The sequence below is a fragment of the Geospiza fortis genome, unplaced genomic scaffold, assembly GCF_000277835.1.
Source record: "Geospiza fortis unplaced genomic scaffold, GeoFor_1.0 scaffold240, whole genome shotgun sequence".
Classification (NCBI taxonomy): Eukaryota; Metazoa; Chordata; class Aves; order Passeriformes; family Thraupidae; genus Geospiza; species Geospiza fortis.
The window spans coordinates 2423451-2440798 of NW_005054379.1; the positions used below are offsets into that span (position 1 = coordinate 2423451).

General features: G+C 34.8%; 1 protein-coding gene across 2 annotated transcripts in view; it reads left to right on the forward strand.

Moving 5' to 3' along the window:
* The first annotated feature begins 1213 nt into the window (after positions 1-1213).
* The window catches only part of LINGO2 (leucine rich repeat and Ig domain containing 2), a 317069-nt gene continuing 300934 nt past the window's right edge, over positions 1214-17348 (forward strand). For both annotated transcript variants that reach the window (XM_031060279.1, XM_005425009.3), the window contains exon 1: positions 1214-1289. The gene's annotated coding sequence lies outside the window, so the exon portion shown is untranslated. The remainder of the gene's footprint in view (positions 1290-17348) is intronic.

Here is a 17348-nt window from a genome sequence, read left to right on the forward strand (position 1 = left end):
TGGAGTGCTCACAGTTCATTGCTGTCTTTCAAGACTGCTTCTGCAAATTGCATAAATTCTTTATGTTGCAGATGTACTCTGCAGTTCAGCTATTAGTCCATTTACCTCGCCCATTATAAACCACAAACTATAATATAAAATCATTGAACTGGCTCATATATTTGTATACCACATAACAAACGAGTTGAATGAGATTTAGATAAAGCATATTTCATCATGAAGTTTGCCTTTACTTGTGATATCTAATCTTTTCTGTATATTTTTATTATATCCTAAGAATATAAATAATTTTAAATAATATTCTTATTTCTTTTTTATATGATGTTTTTCATTTCACAGAATAATCTCAAATAGATCACATTATGTTTTACGTAGACATGCGGATAACTTTTTTCAGGTATTGGGAAAGGTCTTGGAGAAGTAATTTGTATATGGAAGAAGAGAAATAATTTTATTATTTTAGTTGGTTTTTCTGAAAAGCTTGTGTGAGACATGTTGATCAAAAGAGTTTATGGCATTTTTCACATTAATTTTGAAATAGTGCAGTCTTTGTTGGTCTTTCGTATCATTATAGTTCTGCCTTATCAAACAATCTGTGGTTCTTTCCGGCATGTTCTGGTCCTGACACATATGTGATTAAGTTTTCTTAACTCCTCAACCTTCACTGTGTAAGGCAGGTGTTTCTTCATCTGTCCTGTTAAAATAAATGGAAAATTCAAATTTTAATTCAATATGGCAAGACATTCTAAAACTCTCCTTTCTTACTGTTGAGGACATGGATGGAGAAATCTGTGGAGGTGCCAAGTTCTATCATCAGCAGAGAAAAACAGTTAATCCTACTGTTGATGTGATTTTTTCCTCTTTGTCTCTATTTAGGTTTAATGCTTTGTCAGTTTCACCTTCCGATCCTCCAGTAAATGTCTCTCTATCCTACCCTAGGCTGCACAGTTGCCTGCTCCCCTTGAGTGCCAATGAAAGCACACCATTTTTTGGTGTTATTAGGAAGTTTCAATCGCCTCTAACCCTATTTACCTTAGCAGACACATTTATGGTTCTGAAATTTTTTTCTATTCCTTTTCAGACAGGAGCTAAATATAATTTTAAAATGTCTCAAGGCATTTTCTTTGAGAGCATCACCATTTCAAAAATCTCTGTACAACTGATGACTAAATAAATTTTCTTTTCTTTTTTTTTTTTTTTTAATCTAGTAAGTGAGCTGTGGAGCTGGAAAACTTGGCAGAAAACTCTTTTGTCTTTCCTGCTTGTATCTATGGAACCTGGTTTGCAAGGTAAACATTCCATTTTAATTGACTGTAATTGTATGCTATGAAAATTTTAAATGTCTAAATGATCTTATAGTACCTCTAGGTTTTAAAGAAAATAACCTTGCTTAGTGTTTAATCTACACTTTTAGCAGTGAATTCTACTAGAATCCTCTTGCAACTTTAAATAAATGCATTTAGTTCCTTTGGATTTATTAACAAATAAACCTCACTCTCAGGAAGAAAAGAAAAGAATGGCAAGATCTAAGTAATTTTTGAATTTCTGGGTTATTTCTACTATATTTCCATCAATCCGAGTGAAAAAAAAATCTAGATTAATGTGAATGCATTCATTATGTCAATATGTATTTTCTGTATTCTGTGTTTATTGGGAATGTCGTGTTTATTCGAGACTTTATTAGAAGGAAGACTGAAGGTAATTCTTGAGATCCCTGGCCTATGTTTGCAATTTTCATTGCTATATAGTTTTAAGAGATTCTTATTCCTGCTCTTAAACATAGCTTTTAATAATGATATCTGAAAGGTAATTATATTCTATATTTGGAAAATCTAGTTTTCTAGAGTCCAGAATACCTCAGGGAAGCTGGCTTATTTTGTTATCATGATTTTATTGTAATTAATTACTGTGGAAGGCTGCTGTTTCTCCCAGAAAAAATATGTTACCAAGGAAATATTAACCTAGATATCTCCCTCAGGTTTTGTTGCTGTTTGCTTTGACACTTTTCTTCCCCCACTCCTGAATTTTATCTTTGAAGTTGTCTTAATTGTTGTTAGGAAAGAACTTTCTTCTCTAGTCTTTTTGCCATTGAAATGGCCATTTTTGCTACTTTAGATATGGTGAAACAAAGTTTTCAAAATATGTCTGCTTATATGTGGTAAAGAATTCAACAGCAAGCTATGCAACAGCCACTCCAAATTTGTGCTGGGGAAAAGAATTACCCCTCTTGACAGAAGTGCCACTAGGAGCGCTTGTATGTTCAAGGTGGAAAATTGAGCATTTTGAAAAACAAAATCAGCATCTTTCCCAGAACTTGGAACAAGGGAGTGGGTATCCTACTCTTCAGCATTTGGTTAACAAACTGATCCCCAAGGCTGGGCATTTTAATATGTTGAATTTCTTAAGAAGGCAGAGGAAAGAAAAATTACTTAGCCTTTGCTTGAGTGAAACTTCCTATGAAATGGTGAGTGGTGATTATAAAAGAAAAGTAGTAGCATTTCTTTCAGGGCTCCTTCTGAGGATGGAAAACACTAAAAAAAAAAAAAAGAAGGTGTCTGGCTAGTCTCTTTTAAATACTAGAAATGGCAGAAAATTTCCAGTTTTTAGGAAAAGCCCAGACACAATGATTTTCCATGCAGATAATTACTCATTTTAAAATCAGATTTGTGAAAAAAAACCAAACAAACAAACAAAAAAAAAAAAACAGTGGGTACATTTCAAAGTGTTCCTGGTGCAATTCCCTAGATGCCATGTTGTACGTAGGTTTCTTCTATCTTGAGTTTGCAGAGCCAGCAGAAAAGGGAAAAACACTAGCAGTCAGAAGTCTGATGGCTAAAGCTATAATTTTGCATGGGTTTAATCACAATTTCCATGATTATGTTTCATTGTGTTTAATGGAAATTTAAGAATGTACTTAAACACTTGCAGAATTGGGATATATTTGGATGAATTACAGCAAAAGAACTGAAAGTGAAAACCATAAGTAGAATTTCCAAAGCATCTGTAGGTGACATAGCAGCAGGCTTAAGGTGCTCTTTCTGCATTGCATATGATAATTTTGTAGCTTTTGTAAGATAGAAATCACAAAAAAATAATACAATGTTTTAAAAACTATTTGGCAAAGAGCATTTATTTTTTTCCAAACTAGTATTATGACTTTTTATGCATAATAACCACCTCTGACTTACTGGTCTTCCTTTGACTGTATGTGTAATTAAATCTGAAGGTGCCATTGATTCTAATGACTTATGTGCAATTTTTGGTATTGGCATTTCAATAGTAAAACACCAATATTCAATTTGGAGTTAACAACAAGTCACTGTCAGTAAGAATAGACTAATATATCTTTATGATGATGAGCTTGTATGGGGTAATGAGATGTTTTTAATCAAACAAAAGGGTAGGTTCAGAGTTGTAATTTGAAATTCTATTTTTAAAAAGGTTTGAGGAACTATTGGAAGTAAATTGTCTTTCATTCTGCCTTTTGTTTTCATCCCTCTGAAAAGATTCATTACTGCCTATTCAACTTGTTTTCCTAACATTCTTGTGGTGAATTTGGCATGCACAGTGCATAACATCTGTGAATTTCCATAAAATGAGGCTGTGAAAGTTTTCTCTATACTTTCCATTTGATGTTAGAAACCTCCCTGAGTAGGTTTTAGGCATCTCAAGAATGTTTCTGTCTTTACTGATCTAGATTATACTAAATGCTGCTGTAAAGCATTATATACCAATAGGTTTAATGACTCTTATCATTTCAGAAAAAAAGAAAGGGGGGGGGAAGTTATTTCATACATGCATATTATTTCTTTTCAAAAGAGAAAAGAAAACAATTTGATAAACTGAAATTTTTCATGTGTGTAAATATTATATATTTTTGTCCCCGGGACATTTCAAATTAAACTAGATGAGATGTGGTGTTATATAGCTATGGCTGTTGTTGATGGTGGGATTTTGCAGGCAGATTAACTTAGTTTCTTTCCATAGGCCAACACTGCTCTAAGAACTGATTTTTCCTTCCAACCCTCAATTTCAGCCTACCAGTGTGACAGATAATTTTAATACTACCAGATGTAGCTAAATTTTGCATCAGTGCAGTACTTGCATAAAAATAATTTACTATCAGTTCCAAAATCTTCTATATTGACTCATATTTCTAATACTCTAAATTTCTACATTTCTTGAGTAAATGCTCTGATTTTGGTGGATTAGTGTCTATATATTGAGGAAAATATGTAGCTCTGGAACACTCCTAGAGCAGAACACAAAAGGTTCTGGATGATTGTAATTTTTTTCCTGCCCTTTAACCTACAAATCTAGGTTATTAAAAGTACTTATCCAAGAATTGGGTAATAAAACTAGTTAAGGTTTCTCACAGTTCTCAGTGTTACAAGATCTGCATGCCTGAAAAGAAGCAAAGGTTATCATAATGCTTTGCTTTTGAGACCGGAAGTTGATATCCTTCAACTGTAAAGAAAACTTGGAATAGCTGTGCTGAAATTACTAGAAATACATATGTGCTCTTATGTGAATAAAAGAGTGTAAATTCCGTCAGGTTTAAAACACTTATTTTAATCCACATGCTCAAATAATCTCTAACAATTCAATCTAGTACCTTCAAAAGTAGCAGGTGACTTCAGACAGTCAGATTTTACAGCCAGAAGGGGTCTGATATTCACTAAATTCTGACCATTTCCTTCATGAAATTCAGGCTTCTTCTAAATTCAAAATGCACACCCAAAAAGTCACTTATAGACATCTTTGCTTACGCTGGAGATGCAAGACCTGCTGATTCTTGAAACTGCTAGAATAGATTAAAACAATCCATTTCAGTTTTCTTTGGGTATAATCTTGTGCTGTTATATATGCAGTCACCTGCATACTTTGAGTTGTACAGGGAGTTGTAGTCCAAGTTACAGTTGGACTTTAAATAAGTGTTTGGATTTATGTGGAGTCCTTAAGTTTACTGAGTCTTGATTTTTCAGATGAAAGTCAGAAATATGCTTTAGACCATGGGCTTTAGGCATCCACATTCCAATATAATCAACAGATGTTTAAAACTGTTTAAATAGAGTAAACAAGACCTTTCTTTGGAGAGACGTGGTTTATCCAGTGAAGACGTTCCAGTTTCTTCCCTGGTTTCTTCAAACATTAAGTGATGTCTACATTTGCAGGGTACTAAAATTGCTGGTTAGGAAATAGAAACTTAACCCCAGTACTCTTTGTTTTAGAAAAGTCAAGCAGAGATGAAAAAAATCCTAAAGAAGCAATTTGCTGGAAAAAGTAAAGTTACAATCCACAAATAAAAAGATGTTTTCTTTAGGCCTAGAAATGTAGGAAAGCTTTGTTATTCAACTACTCTGAAGACACTTCCTGTGTTTGGCAGAACATAAAGACATATTAAGAAATGCTAGAAGATCTGTTGTCAACTCTTAGTAACAATGTCAATATGCTTCCATTTTCTGACTTAAGAAAGAAATATAATTTTAGATCGTGTATCTTGGTTGAAACAATTAATTCAATCCTCCCTGACTTTCCTTCATGCCTCACTCACAATCCTACTGTGCATCCTTAAATCATTGTGGTTTGCATTTTTATCATTGCAGCCCAATCTTTGGTATGGAATTTTGAAATGAGAGCTCAGTGCAGAAAAATAATGTGTTGAATTTCATTAATCAGAATTTGTATACTATTTCTGTCAATACAAGGGTTACGCCAGAGCTAAAGGAAAAGGTAAAAGGATAAATCAGCAAGATAATATATGTAACTCTCCAAAACTGAACCAAGTCAGTTGGTTTATTCTGACTTTGGAAGAAGAATTTGCATGCTCAAAGTGGTCTTCAGTTCCTGACTGGCAAAAGCCAAGCCAAACCAAACCATAACCTTGATAATCTTAAAAGTCCCATTTAACCTAGGCCACTCTATGGCTCTGTGATAAAAAAAATCAGCTATGTAACAGCCCACTGAAGTACATATTTTTAATAACTATATAGTTGATCACAGTTTGACGCCTTACATTCTTTTACATAATTTCTATTTTTAATGTAGCTTTGGTTTCTGGTAAAATATTTTCAGTACCACTAGGGATTGTATAGAAGCTTTTGGAATGAACATTAAGTGTCAGTATTGAAAAACAAGCTTTCAGGGCTTTATTTCATCCTTGTTTACTACATCACTATGAATTAAATCATCTTTAGACTACAAAATCAGATGCACTACACCTTTAAGTCAAATCATGGAGGCGACTGCCTTCTGCCTCATTTTAGTCACATACAGTGGACTTTTTGACAGGGAATGTTTAATAACGTGAGACCTCAGGCCTGAAAATCCAAGAGCTCAGGATGCTGAAAAGCTACAATCAAGTGAGAGACAGTGAGGAGCTCTGCGAGCTCCCTGGGCAAGCCTTGCCTCAAATCCAGTAAAAATCCCTTTAGTGTGCAAGGAAGAACAGGTGACCCAGGCATGAGAATGAGAATGGCCGTAGGTCAGTAGAACTTCCAAGTAATGTAATGTGACATGTCTTGAGAAAGCACTTAAGGAGACAGGTGAAAAAGCACAGTTCTTGGCCTCTCTGGAACATGGAAAAGGAGTTAAGGGTATTCAAAATGTAGAAAATGGTATTTTCTGCAAAAGTCCTTTGGAAGTGTTGTCCCTGTAAATATTAGAATAGAAAATTCTAATGTCATCATATTCTTATGCTTAAAATCATGAAGGATGAGGAGTGAATGTGGAATAATAAAAAATAGATAGTCTCAGTAAAATATAAGCATTTTAATGAAAATTTGGAGGCAAAGGAGCATCATCTTCCTTTCTTTATATTTAAATAGAAGGCTAAGAAAAAAAGTATCTTCAAATTTCAGAGAGGGTCATAAAGATTTTTTCAAGACTACTCTTGCATTTGTTAATTTATTTAGGTAGAGTTCCTGTTTTGTCTCTGAAGCATGCTGACACTGCTTGAAAGCAATTATTTGAATTCCGTCTAGTAAGTATGCAGAAGATATCGGTGCAAAATTCTTTTTTTTTCCACACGTTAAGCTGTTTCTACTTCTGCAAATTTGAGTTTCAAATGAAACCTGTCTGTAATCATTTCTGTACAAAATTTGGTGCTCTAATGGGAAAAAATAATTTGTAAACAATGGCACAAAATCAGAACAGATTAAATTTAAAGATTACAATGAAAGGAGAGCTATCATACAATTTATTTAAAAGTATTCACTCTGAAAATTGTCATTTACACTAACCAGAAAGCAGTTACCATTTCAATCTCTTGATGTCATGTTAGCCTAGGAGATCAGTGCCTCTGTTGGACATAACAGTTCACCTGGAAGATGGGGTGGATAGAGAAAAGGGACTAAACCAAGAACTGTGTTATTTTAGCTTTCCTATGAGGACTGGGATTTTGGAATGGGACAGCCTTTAAGGACCCTTCCAAGTTAAGTCTTTCTATGATTCTGTGATTACAATAGTGATCTGTGATTACAACAGTGATGCCTTTCAGAATCTAAGACTCATCATTATGGGACTAAGCAGGCTATTTCTGCAGTATTCATGCATATATGAAAATTTCCCATTTTCATTAAAGTCAAATTTGTCATGGAAATTAAAGGTCATATCCTAAACTAATCTAAATCGTGTTATCTCTGAAGTTATATTAATTTACAAGAAGTTATGTTTTGGAAATTATGCTGACTCTATACTGAAGTTCATGGAAGAAATATTTTGAAATATTTTTGATGAAAGACTTTATAGAAGTTGCCACATTTATTCATTTGAACATTTTCAGAGTGAAGGTGTTTATTATTTTTTGTTACTATGACATATCCATATACTATGACTTTGATTTTGCTCTACCTAAAAAAAATATCAGATATCAAAATTCAGGAGAAGCTTGTTTCATGCAGTAATATCATTCACCTGGTATCCAGGAACCAAAAATACATCTATTAATTTCAGTCACTAAATATTAGGATCGCCTAAACTGTGATATCAAATCAGTAATAATTTAACAAATGTTATGAAGAGAGAGAAAAAAAGTCACAGCTATATTGTCCCTACTTTAAAAATCAGTATTTACAATATCCATAGAAAGCTAATAGCTACCTAAATTATATAAAAAGTAAAAAAACCCAACCCAAACAAACAAACAAAACAAAAAAACAAAAACCACAAACAAACAAGCAACCCCCAAAACCAAATAAAAGCCTACCAAAACCAAAATCAAACTTAAACTAAATGCACCAAACCTATTTATTTTCATGCAAAAGACCCTAGTAGACATAAAATGGTATATAGTGAAGGAAATTAAGGACACACATCCTAAAACCATTCAAACATCTTAAGCCTATGTGTCTCCTAACAGCTCACAGCATACTTTCAAATATTTGGTTCTATGTTTTTATTAATTATGGCATTTGAATGTAATGTTTTCTTTCAGAACCATAATTTAAGATGAGTCAGATGACTCAATTCTGTCGCAACCAGACTTCCTAGTAGTAATGACATATTGAGACACTGCAGTTACGGGTATGGTCAGCGCTTCTAAAACTGTGCTTATCTTATGCACTGCCTGATTTTTCTGTTGCTTCCTTTGCCCCCTTTAGTTTGAAAACCTCTCTTATTTTTTAGGAAGGATTTATTTTTTATGATGGAGTTTCCTCATTGCGTCTCAAAATATCACAATTGATCACATTCAGATTTATCTGTCTAGCCACTTTATGCTATTTACAGTGTCCCACTTTCCCACTTTTTCATGAACCACCCTTTAAAGGAAAGTAGCTCTTCATAACTGGGCAGTTGACTCCTCATGAAGTAGGGCTGCTTTTGATAAAAACAGAACTGTGGCATTTATAACTTTAATAAAAAAATTCAAGGAATCTGTAGTGTTTGAAGTATCAACTGGACCCATAACACACACTATAATCAGAGAACCAGCATTGAATCAGAATTGAATAATTTTGGTTGGAAAGGATTTTAAAGACCCTCTAGTTCCAGTCCCATGAGCAGGATCAGGTTGCTCAAAACCCCATCCAACCTGACCCTGAACAATTCCAGGCATGAGGCATCCACAATTTCGAGCAAACTTTTCCAGTCTTTTACTAACCTTACAGTAAAGGATTTCTTCCTAAGATCAAATCTAAACTTTCCTTCTTTCAGGTTAATGACGATATGACATTACCTCTTGTCCTATTGCTATGTGGCCTTGTGAAAAATCATGCATTTGTGCAATTCAATAACATGATGCAGAGCAGGAAAAAAAATCAAATAATTAATTAAAGCCTCAGAAGGTAGTGAGATCATATTTTTTATACTTGGATAACCCTGGGGAAAAAAAATACTTTCAACACATGTATGTGCCCAGGCTAAAAAAGCTGCATAGCATTCTAAAATTATGTCAGTGAAGGTGAAAGTGATCCAAATTTTTAAACGGAGACAATAGACATAAGATAAGATATAGAGGAAATGTGGAATTAAGTTATAGTATAAAAGAAATGCCCAGTGGGGTTCTAGTGAAAGTCAATTTTGGCAAAATTGCCAAAGATGACAGGTTGATGAACCTGAAGAGAACCTGAAGAGAAAAGTAAATTTCTCAGAGGAAAAAATAACTTTGAATGGACACCATTCTGATTAATGCCCCTGATCCACTAGCATTAAGACACTGATTCTAACTGTGCAAAATTCCTTCACATTACTTAAACTGTACAGCTGTGAAGGCTACTTCATACTTTGGATGTGAAGAGCTTACACTTTTTAAGGTGTAAATTATGTGGTGTGATAATATTCTAGCTTCATTTTACCATCTTATAGAGCTCCTCAGTTCTACTAAGCATGTTTATGGGAATTCATTTTACAAAGATGATATGCAATGTGCAGAAACAAAAATATAATTACTTCTGCTGTTGTTAGCAAAATGTATATTTTGTGTGTAGCAGCAGGTAGATAGATAATGGCTAGCAGAACTGCATCCTGTGGAAAAAGACACATTTTCTGGGTCGCTAAGAAGCCAGCTCACTCACTTTTAAGTAAAATAGTAATTGAAGGTTAGAAGATTTACTGTGGCAGTGGATTGGAGATTCTAGTTCACTTAAATAAAACACAGGTTTTGGTAGTCAGAAAAGGTTTTTCTTCCTTTATGAACTGACCAGGTTCTGGGCTGTTCCCCTGTTGTTTGAATTCCAGTTTTTGCCTTAAGTTCATTTCTCCCTCAGTGCACAGACAATTTCAGATAGTAGTCTGTCTGTCAGTGAAATACTGTGAAGGCTGTCACGTTCTGCCTCTCATTTCTTCCCCTTCAGTTACATAAATAACAAGAATTTCAACGCTGTCACTCCAGCATTATATGAACCCTTGAACATAACCAAGATTGCTTTGAGAGTGGCTGAGACCAGCATTGGATACTGCAAGCTCTGAGGCATTGGTTTTTTTCCTGTCTTCAGCAATGAATGTATCAGCTTAATTTCAAAGCAGCTGTGAATAATGTTGAGGTCCTCTGAAGGACTCTGCCATGGAGCTGGGTCCGCCCATTTGGAGTCTGACTGGAGGAATTGCATTGCCTTGCACTTGTGCTCCTGCCCAACTCACTTTGGATATTCACATGAAAGGTTGGGTTTGTACCTGTAAGCAAACGAGTGACAGCCAAATGGGAGAACCAGTTCTAAAAAACAACTGCCCATAGAGACAGGTGTGAGTCTTGCCTAAAGACTGAAAAGGAAAATCATAAGTGCCATTTCACTGATCAAAGGAAGAATTTTTCCTTTTCAACCAGATGAGGGTTTTGTTTCCAAAATGCTGTATTTATCTGGAGGCTGCTGCATAAAGGTAAAAGCTAAATGCTTCAGAGGAAAATTCATATAAATAGTTAAGCTGCCATTAGTATAAGTTCTCTCTTTACTACAATGCCTAGTGTTCTCCTTCAATTAAAGTATCATACTTATCTTACATAATCTTCTAATGATATATTTCTGGTTAAAATGCTGGGATTTTTATCTCCACTCTCAAATTAACATTGTGGTACATTCAGCATACTCAATAAGAACAAATGCTATGAGAAGGAAAAAATTGTGATTTCTGAAATAAGTATTTAGCAGAGAAATTAATTTTGAATTAATACATGTTGGAAAGTACTTAGATAATTTTGCCTTTAAGGACACTCTTTTACTGAGGTCTTTCAAAGTAAGCACATTGAACTTTTGAATATATTTAATGTTTTTGAATAATTTATCCTTTCTAGTGAGATGGTTCTCAGATCTCAAGTACATACAATAAAAATGTTAAAAAAAAAGACAACACAAAATTACCTGGGTAGTTTGGTAAAATGTGTCTGATTACATTATTGCATCTCATTAATTTATTTTCAGTTGAAATCAAGACTCTGAGAAGCAGAAGTTTTACATTTTTGTAGCCTTTAAAGGACACAGAGGACTAGACAAGTGTAGTGCTTTTATGAGTCTTCTAACTGTGTCCTATTTGGTGATGGGAAACACCACAGAGGATATGGAATCCTACAGAGCTTTAATCCTTTTAGTCCCACATGAACTATAATTTCTGCAAATATGAAAAGTAATAAAGAACTTATTATGTTTTGAAATTACAATCCTCGGGGGGAAAAAAACCCCACTCCTTCTTTTGTATATTTTCCAGCTATTCTTCTGTCCCTGACACACACATTTTAAAGAATATTTACTACAATAAACTCTTATGGCATGTATTTATCTAAATGGTAAACAAAAACATTCAAAAGAGACCTTTCAAAAATTCAAGTGAATCTGAAAGTATTTTGAGGTAAGTCTTTATTTAGGTATCACTGACATTTCTGTCTAACTAGGGAACGTCTGCTGAACTCCATGAGACAGTTCTGCACAGTTCTGTAAGTGGTACAAAGGACTAACTTCTCTTTGCAGTAATTTTGCTTCCCTTCTTCTCCCAGGTAATAATAGAAGGTTTTTATTCCTTGGTCTTCAACCTTCATTAAAGCATTATTTTGTTTAAATATTTAGGAATACTATAACACAATTGCCAAACCTGTAGTTTAAATTATGTTACCACTATAGACTGTGTGATGTCCTTTTTTATGTCTGGAAAGTGTAATAAAATCTGCAGACAGGACCAATTATGTAGATAGACCTTAAACATTGTTTTTTGGTTTGTTTTGGGGTTTTTTTTGCCTATTGTCTTAAGTGCTGTGTGGATGGACAGAGCATGAGTAAAGGCAGAGATTCATTAAGAACTTTGAAGCACCAATTTTGGAGAAACTTTCTTTTTTTTACAATAGGAATTCATTCTTTTGTGAGTAGGGTTAGCTAAATAATTTATGCGATTTTGGTTTTTTTTATGTCCCACCATAAAACCATCCTGGAGGTGTCACATTAATTCCTTTTATGGCAGCACAAAAATAAAAGTAAACACTAAAAGTCTCCAAATGAAAGTTTTAAAAGTTTTTAAAGCTTTCAGAAAGAAAGACAGAAAGAATTATTCAACAAGTTTAAGCCAAACTAAATAGATTATATCTTAAAAAATTAATTTCTAGAAAAATGCATTGTTTTGAGCATATATAGTTCTAAAACTAAAACTGCTGAAGCCTGTAAACATAGAAAACAGCATTTACAGTTGAAAAGAGGACACATATTACAACTTCTTTGACATTATTTAATTTGTACCTGATGGCACCATTTGGTGAAACCAAAACTGAGCTCATAATACATCTGTATCACTGAAGTATTTTATTAGAAATAGGCCAAAAAATTCCCAATTACTGTCTCTTTTTGTGAGCAAATTTTTATGACAGCCAGATGAAATGAGCTTTCTCCTTTTGTTTGTTTATTTGTTTGTATGTTTGGTTTGTTCAAGTAATTAACATGTATTAGTTAGCCTGGATAAAAACATGTCTTATCTCCTATTGTAGCCTTTCAAAGGGAGAATTATTATGTTCCCTTTCTCAGGTGTTTATTGTTATTAATATGTGTAAAAAAAGTAGGAAAAAATAATAACTATAATGCTCCAAAAATTAGGTATACATTAAATTCTGGCTATTAATCTTAAAAAGGAAGCAGTTGCTATAAATTGATCAAATGTACTGGGCTTCCACATGAAGACTGCATCTCTTTCACTTGACAAAAAGACATTTGCAGGAATGTGTGAGACTTTGATTTCTAAAGACAATGTCAATAGGAATAAATAAGCACTTCCTCAGAAAAAAGGGGACAAACAAAGAAATGTCCTGGAATAAATATGGGAGTTCCAAAGGGAATATTTTCACAGAAAAGGGAATATTTTCACAGAAGGGAAAATTTCTGGAACTGGTTATTCCTGGAATGTATTAAGTATAATTTGTATCTAGATTGAACAACCAAACAGGAAAGTGAAATGGAGCAGGATCTTTGCTTCTACAACCAGGATACAATCTCTCAGGCAGGGAGATCTGAATAAGTGGGTCGGCCATACTGAAATATTTAGCTGTTACACCAGCCTTATAGGGTGCTCAGTAGCTCTGTTCAAAAACTGAGCAGCTCAACAAGCAGGAGCACCTTGTGAGAGCCAGGGCAGAGGTGTAGAAGGATATTTTGGCCTGAGGATCTCAGGTCTGTGCATGCAAGCACAAGCGATTTCTTTGCAGCACTGCTGTGCAATTCCAGTAACTCTGTATGGCAGCCAAGGTGGCTGTTTCCCTAAGGGGATCAGAAGAAGGAAGATTTCAGCCATTTCCTGTCACTTTGCAAGGCATCATTTTAGACTGTCTTGCTAATAAGTGAAGTGTAGCTTAGGGCAAAGAGACTTACCTTTCAGATACAATTTCAGTCTGAAAACTTTAGGGATCTGACTTTACTTGTATATTCAGATTTGTAATGTGATTATCAGTATTCAGTGATATTTGGCCATGAAATAGATCTGGGTGTTAGTAAGAAATTGGTAGAATGGGCTTTCACCTTCAGGATTTTTTTCCTTTTTCCTCTCTAATAATAAGAAATTTACTAGACCATAATGGTTAAGACAGAAAAGATTTTAAAATTTTTAATTTATTTTAATGAGATTAAATGAAACAAGTTTTCTGGGATTACACATTAGAATGCTGAAAAAAGTACTCTCAACCTCTAATCCAGTTCTCCGTTTATATAGTTTAAGGAGGTATAGGTATTCTGAACAGAAATCTGAACCAAAGATTATTTTGTGTTGGAAAGTATCCGATTTTCAAGATCATATAGTCCAATTTATCTGCATGATCCACATCCTTCACTAGATCAAATTCTCATCCAGCCTGAGTTTGAACACTTCCATGGATGGAGGTATCCACAAGTTCTCTGGACAACCTGTGCCAATGTTTACTGATCTCATGTAAAAAATATCTTCCTTATACTAAATCTACTCAAATACGCTCAAATCTCTTTCAATTTAAAACTCTTGCCTCTCTTCCTGTCCCTAAGTATCTTAGAAAAAATGAGTCTGTCTTTCATACAGATTCCTTTTTAGTATTGGAAGGCTTCAATGAGGCCTCCAGGAGTGGTCTCTTCTCTAGGCCAAAAAAATTCCATCTTCTCAATCATCTTCCTTCATAAGGAAGATGTTTCAGCCCTCTGGTCATTCACAGATTATGGAGGATCATTAAATGGTCCTCTTCTGGACCTGCGCTAGCAGTTCCATGTCCTCCCTGTGCTGGGACCCCAGAGCTGGATGCAGGGTTCCAGGTGGGCTCTCACCAGAGCACAGCAGAGGGGCAGAATCCCCTCCCTCCCCTGCTGCCCACACATATTTAGATGCAGCCCAGGACACGTTTGGCTCTCTGGGCTGGGAGTGGTGGGTGACATCCATGTTTTCATTCATCACCACTCCCAAATCGTTCTTGGCATGGCTACTGCCAGTCCCTTCATCCCCCCGGTGCAGGACTTTGCACTTGCCCTTGTTGAACTTCAAGAGATCTCCCCTGTCAGACCTGTCTGGGTCCCTCCGAATGGCATCCCTTTGCTCCATCAAATCCAGTTTGTGTAGTCTGCAAATTTCCTGAAAGTGTACTCAATCCCACTATGTCATCAAGGAAGATGTTTATGGCATAGTTGCCAGTATAGACCCTTGAGAGGCATCAATCATCACTGATTTCCACCTGGACATTGAGACAATGACTATAAAACTTTGTGGGTGTGGCCATCCAGACAATTCTTCACCCAGTTAAACACCCATCCATCCATCCATCCATCCATCCATCCATCCATCATCCATCTGTCCGTCCATCTCTCTGTCCATCCATCCATCCATCCATCCCATACCTGTCCCATTTAGTGGCAGGAATGTTTTGGAGGGCTGTACCAAAGGCCTTATAGGTAAATGACAACTGTAGTTGTTTCCTTGTCCACCATTCAGTCACTCAATCACAGAAAGCCACTGTATGAATCAGTAAGGCATAATTTGGTCTGTGAAGTCACGCTGGTTGTGTCACTTCCCAGTATCCCATACACTTCAACATACGGAGATCAGAGTTTCTTCCAGGAGAAACTGCACCTTATGAGGAGCAGAGATGTGGCTGACTGGTCAGTGATTCTTAGGATTCTTATTTTTATCCTCTTATTAATTACTTATTATTATTTCAGAATTCATTTCTTTTATGAGAGAGCTTTGTTTTTCCCCTCCATTATTTATTCAGAAATTTACATGTGATTTGCATAATAAGGGAATAGAAAATTATATGGCTTGTCTTAAATAATTCTGAAATTCCTTAGGTCTAAGCTAGTAGCTTGTTTTCCATTATTTTTTGAAATTGAATATGAAAAAAATGAAGGAAAATCCTTGGCAGAGGCCAGAATTTTCTGACAAGAATATTGCAGTTACAAACACGTATCCCGCAAATTCCTATTTCACACACAGTACCATCTGCTTAACATACGAGTTTCCAATGATTTAAGGCAATATCCAATTGATAGTGTTCTTGTCTGTGAAGCTGCTCCATGGGTCTTGTTTTTCTTGTCAAGCTCTTAAGTTCTGCAGAGGAAAACACTGCAGCCATTAGCTCCATTGAAGAGTGCATAGTGTAATGTGTCTTCTTATGTGCAGACACAGCTGACCTAAGTTGCCAGTGTCACACACCACAATGCTTGTTTTAGGTCAGTGAGTATTTCCTTGGAAAATGTATTCCTGTGCGGAAAGAATAGTAATTGTTGGTAGCTACTCTATCATCTTGCAAACACAGTGATTTTAGGGCTACAAGTTACTGCTTTATTAATGAGCTGGTGCAAGACTTCTAACTATAGGAAGACTCATGTCTGCTTTTCTGTACAGCTAGAATTGTTAATGATGGCGGAAATATTTCTGCATTACAAGCATTGCTGGTTTTTTGCTTCTGTTTATTAAGAGCAATTTTCTAGAAAAAATTACATTCTACCTCTACACCCTGTGCTGCTCTCAATGTAAATTGCAGGAGATGTGAGTCAGGATATATTCTTTTTGATCCTCTGTATTCTCTTTCATAATTTCTTTCAAATGAAGACTGGATGAATAATACCTTTAAGAAGGAAAAAAGGGCAAATTGGTTTTATGTGCATTTTTGAACAGAGGTCTTACTAATGTTTTATGAGACATATTTATTCTTACACAAGCAATTGTGAATTAAATCAGGTCAATTATCTTTTTAAAAATATCAATAAAATTTAAAAAATAATTACATTATTCTTTTCTTAAGAAAGCACTGTCCTCCTGAGCAAGACAAGACATTTGAGAAAACAGATACTACCTGAATTTTCAATGAATGGGTATTTTGTCGTGAAAGCATTTGTTCATGCAATGTCTCGCTGGCTTTGTTTGCACAGATTAGTGGCACTGTATTAGACTTAGATCATATAAAACACACAAGCCTTTCTTAATAAAAAGTTCATAAATTCAAAGACCAACTGTAAACTCAAATATTTTAGTTTGGTGGGGTTTTTTTTCTTTTAATTCTCCCCTACATGAATCTTACTGTTAACAATTATCAACAATTGTTGGCAAATTATGTATGTGATAACTGAACACAAATTATCCACACAGACATAATTGTTGTTAACAGCTGCTAGTGGACACTTTTTTTTTTGAAAAGTGGCATTAAAAACTATTAAAAAACTCAGAAAGATAAAATTCACCTAGAACAATTTCAAAGACTTTTAATTCTCTTATTTGTAAGTAAGTCTCTTGAGGTTAAGACAGGCAGAGTAGAATCAATTATACACTTCAGCCTAAAGAACTTTTTATGGAATATTGTTATTTAATTAACTACTAGCTTGCCACAAGGCAGTAAAACTTATATTTAGATATAAATGACATAAAATATATAAACTTGATATTTAGATATAAATGACATAAAATTGGTTCTCTGGCTCTTTTTTGTTAGCATTCCT